Below are 5,654 nucleotides of genomic sequence, written 5' to 3' on the forward strand. Positions count from 1 at the left end.
TGGATCTTGTTTGATGCGAGACGGTTATTCATTTAAATCAAAGAATAATGGTTTTTCTATTTATATGAGTAATTTCTTTTATGGTCATGCACCCTTGAAGAGTGGTCTATTTTTATTGAATCTCGATAGTAGTGATACACATATTCATAATGTTGAAGCCAAAAGATGTAGAGTTGATAATGATGGTGCAACTTATTTGTGGCACTGCCATTTGGGTCATATTGGTGTAAAGCGCATGAAGAAACTCCATACTGATGGACTTTTGAAAATCATTTGATTATGAATCACTTGGTACTTGCGAACCATGCCTCATGGGTAAGATGACTAAAACGCCGTTCTCCGGAACTATGGAGCGAGCAACTGATTTGTTGGAAATCACACATACTGATGTATGTGGTCCAATGAATATTGAAGCTCGCGGCGGGTATCGTTATTTTCTCAGCTTCGCAGATGATTTAAGCAGATATGGGTATATCTACTTAATGAAACATAAGTCTGAAACATTTGAAAAGTTCAAAGAATTTCAGAGTGAAGTGGAAAATCATCGTAACAAGAAAATAAAGTTTCTACGATCTAATCGTGGAGGAGAATATTTGAGTTAGGAGTTTGGACTACATTTGAAACAATGCGGAATAGTTTCGCAGCTCACGCCACCCGGAACACCATAGCGTAATGGTTTATCCGAATGTCGTAATTTTACTTTACTAGATATGGTGCGATCTATGATGTCTCTTACTGATTTACCGCTATCATTTTGGGGTTATGCTTTAGAGACGGCTGCATTCACGTTAAATAGGGCACCATCAAAATCCGTTGAGACGACGCCTTATGAACTGTGGTTTGGCAAGAAACGAAAGTTGTCATTTCTTAAAGTTTGGGGCTGCGATGCTTATGTGAAAAAACTTCAACCTGATAAGCTCAAACCCAAATCGGAGAAATGTGTCTTCATAGGATACCCAAAGGAGACTGTTGGGTACACCTTTTATCACAGATCCGAAGGCAAGACATTCGTTGCTAAGAATGGATCCTTTCTAGAGAAGGTGTTTCTCTCAAAAGGAGTGAGTGGGAGGAAAGTAGAACTTGATGAGGTAACTGTACCTGCTCCCTTATTTGAAAGTGGTTCTTCGCAGAAACCGGTTCCTGCGACGACTGCACCAATTAGTGAGGAAGCTAATGATGATGATCATGAAACTTTGGATCAAGTTACTACCGAACCTCGTAGGTCAACTAGAGTAAGATCCGCACCAGAGTGGTATGGCAATCCTATTCTAGACGTCATGTTACTTAACCCTGACGAACCTACGAACTATGAAGAAGCGATGGTGAGCCAGGATTCCGCAAAATGGCTTGAGGCCATGTAATCTGAGATAGGATCCATGTATGAAAACAAAGTGTGGACTTTGGTGGGTTTTCCCGATGATCGGCAAGCCATAAAAAATAAATGGATCTTCAAGAAGAAGACTGACGCTGACGGTAATGTTATTGTTTACAAAACAATACTTGTTGCAAAAGGTTTTCGACAAGTTCAAGGAGTTGACTATGATGAGACTTTCTCACCCGTAGCGATGCTTAAGTCTGTCCGAATCATGTTAGCAATTGCTGCATTTTATGATTATGAAATTTGGCAAATGGATGTAAAGACTGCATTCCTGAATGGAATTCTGGAAGAAGAGTTGTATATGATGCAACCTGAAGGTTTTATCGATCCAAAGAGTGCTGACAAAGTGTGCAAACTCCAGCGATCCATCTATGGACTGGTGCAAGCATCTCGGAGTTGGAATAAACGTTTTGATAGTGTGATCAAAGCATATGGTTTTATACAGACTTTTGGAGAAGCCTGTATTTACAAGAAAGTGAGTGGGAGCTCTGTAGCATTTCTGATATTATATGTGGATGACATATTGTTGATTGGAAATTATATAGAATTTCTGGATAGCATAAAGGGATATTTGAACAAGAGTTTTGCTATGAAAGACCTCGGTGAAGCTGCTTATATATTGGGCATCAAGATCTATAGAGATAGATCAAGACGTTTAATTGGACTTTCACAAAGCACATACCTTGACAAAGTTTTGAAGAAGTTCAAAATGGATCAAGGAAAGAAAGGGTTCTTGCCTGTGTTACAAGGTGTGAAGTTGAGTAAGACTCAATGCCCGACCACTACAGAAGATAGAGAGAAGATGAAAGATGTTCCCTATGCTTGAGCCATAGGCTCTATCATGTATGCAATGCTGTGTACAGACCTGATGTGTGCCTTGCTATAAGTTTAGCAGGGAGGTACCAAAGTAATCCAGGAGTGGATCACTGGACAGCGGTCAAGAACATCCTGAAATACCTGAAAAGGACGAAGGATATGTTTCTCGTTTATGGAGGTGACAAAGAGCTTGTCGTAAATGGTTACGTCGATGCAAGCTTTGACACTGATCCGGACGATTCTAAATCACAAACCGGATACGTGTTTATATTGAATGGTGGAGCTGTCAGTTGGACAAGTTCTAAACAAAGCATCATGGCGGGATCTACGTGTGAAGGGGAGTACATAGATGCTTCGGAAGCAGGAAATGAAGGAGTCTGGATGAAGGAGTTCATATCCGATCTAGGTGTCATACCTAGTGCATCGGGTCCAATGAAAATCTTTTGTGACAATACTGGTGCAATTGCCTTGGCAAAGGAATCCAGATTTCACAAAAGAACCAAGCACATCAAGAGACACTTCAACTCCATCCGGGATCAAGTCCAGGTGGGAGACATAGAGATTTGCAAGATACATACGATTCTGAATGTTGCAGACCCATTGACTAAGCCTCTTCCACGAGCAAAACATGATCAGCACCAAGGCTCCATGGGTGTTAGAATCATTACAGTGTAATCTAGATTATTGACTCTAGTGCAAGTGGGAGACAGAAGGAAATATGGCCTAGAGGCAATAATAAAGTTATTATTATTTCCTTATATCATGATAAATGTTTATTATTCATGCTAGAATTGTATTAACCAGAAAGATAATACTTGTGTGAATACATAGACAAACAGAGTGTCACTAGTATGCCTCTACTTGACTAGCTCGTTGATCAAAGATGGTTATGTTTCCTAACCATAGACATGAGTTGTCATTTGATTAACGGGATCACATCATTAGGAGAATGATGTGATTGACTATACCCATTCCGTTAGCTTAGCACTTGATCGTTTTAGTATTCTGCTATTGCTTTCTTCATGACTTATACATGTTCCTGTAACTATGAGATTATGCAACTCCCTTCTACCGGAGGAACACTTTGTGTGCTACCAAACGTCACAACGTAACTGGGTGATTATAAAGGTGCTCTACAGGTGTCTCCAAAGGTACTTGTCGGGTTGGCGTATTTCGAGATTAGGTTTTGTCACTCCGATTATCGGAGAGGTATCTCTGGGCACGCTGTGAGGACCCTGATTCCATGTCACACCGATCTAGCCTGTAACACCTCATATAACATTGCGGCCTCACGCACGGTACTCCCACGGGTGTCGCCTTACCATGGCCCGGGACCGTTTGCGCCTTTTGGCTCACGTATATGACAATGTCGCTAGCATCCATATGACAGAGAACCCGGGCCGACATGGCTAGTCGTGAACCCAAAGCGGCACTAACGTATGGGGACAGGCATACATGAATCAACATCGAACGTGTCGGTCAGCAGCGTGTGAATCCGGGCTGTAGCACTGGGCTAACAGGACTCCAGGAACCCGGGCTGTAGCAGGCTAGGCAGGACTCCGGATGTCACCGCGTGACATTTCCCCGAAGGGACAGACACAGGAACGATATGACTCACATGCCGGCCAGTCAAGTGTCCAGAGCAGTAGTGCTGGGCTAGCAGGACTCCGGTGAACCGGGCTGTAGCGGACTACTATGGCTCAAGGAGGCACTAGACTACATTTCCCCATAAGAGAGGCTGCCAGGGATAAACAACTAGATTGTCAGATCCCACACATACCAAGCATTTCAAACATACACACAATATGCTCGATATGTGCAAATACAACATGGCATCACAACAAACTCTACAACTCAAAGTACTTTATTTAAAGGGCTCCGGTCATACAAATAGGGGTCACATGACCTGACACTCAAGTCATACAATCATACAAGCACATGCGGAAGCAAAATGTCTGGGTACAAACACTAGAAAGAAAGAAGGCTTGACGAAGCCTGTCTATCTACATAGGCCCTTCACAAGCCTAGATCACCACCTGGGTGGCAAGTCACTCGTCGTCGTCGAGTTCTACGTAGAACCCATCAGAAGGGGCGGTGTTGTCGTCTGGAAACAGTAATTGAAGCAACATGAGTACAAAGGTACTCAGCAAGTCTTACAACAGATCCTACTATACATGTTCATTCTCAAGAAGGTAGTGGGGTTATTGCAGCAAGCTAGCTTTGACTCTTGGCTAAGCTATCCTACGATACACCACTTGTGAAATAGTTTTCGCACACGAGTCCACTAATCACCATCTCAATACTCCACCGTGGATCCTCCCTCGTCATCCAACGAGAGGGCCATCCGCGGTACTCACACTTATCTTGAGGCTTTTAGTAGTATCCCTTTACTTGTCTATGAACTGCATAAGCGACCAAGTAGTCCTTTACCGCGGACGCGGCTATTCAAATAGTTTTATACCCTGCAGGGGTGTACTTCGTCACACACGCTCTCACCACTTATCGTCGCTACACGACGTGTACTCGGCAACCTTCAAGCGGAAGCCCAACGTGGGTGTCGGCCACAGCCTACCTAAACACTCGAGTCTCTAGTCCAGGTTTATCGCCTATTCAGGTTCCATCCGCAGGGAGTCCGGCCGAGGTTTCCACATACGGCCCCGAACGATGTGTGCAGGGTTCCCGGTCACCAAACGGGCGACTCGGTACACCGGCCACAAGCCTACCGCATCACAGCCCACCCCTTGGTCAGCGCTGTCCACGGCCTCCAGCTTACTACAAACACCAGAAACTACATGCAACTCCTGGACACAGGACAAGGGTGAATAAGAAGCCGAGGGGGTCCATTGGTTTCGGGCCCAATGCGTGGTAGTAGCTGAATCTTAAATCACACATATAGATCTCAGTTCTTAGGGACGGTCTCAATGAAACAACCCACCATGTACTCCTACATGGCCTCCCATCGATACCTTTACCAAATCGTATTTAACACTTCACTCTCATTACCAACACACACACTTTCACTCTAGTTCATCACCCTGATGAGCCAGACCTGACACAACTCTAAGTGTAGCAAGCATAGCATTGTAGGAACACAACATGGCTCAATCAACTCCTACACATGCTAGTGGGTTTCATCTAGTTACTGTGGCAATGACAGGTCATGCAAAGGAAAGTGGGTTCAACTACCGCAACACACAGCAGTTTGAATCGCGTTGTCTTAATGCAGTAAACGAGAGCAGAAGCGAGAAGATGGGTTTGTATCAAAATGATCAATGGGTTGCTTGCCTGACGGAGTGGTGGTGGGATACTGCCCTTCAGTTGGATACTCGTGAATATCCTCGGAGGCAGGACCTACCACAATGAACACATCGAAGCACAATCAACACCAAGCAAGTGCAACAATATGATGCATGCATGAGACAAGGCAAAATGGATATATTGGGCTAATGCAACTAAGACC

This window comes from Aegilops tauschii, chromosome 3 (assembly GCF_002575655.3).
Source record: "Aegilops tauschii subsp. strangulata cultivar AL8/78 chromosome 3, Aet v6.0, whole genome shotgun sequence".
In the NCBI taxonomy this organism is placed as follows: domain Eukaryota; kingdom Viridiplantae; phylum Streptophyta; class Magnoliopsida; order Poales; family Poaceae; genus Aegilops; species Aegilops tauschii.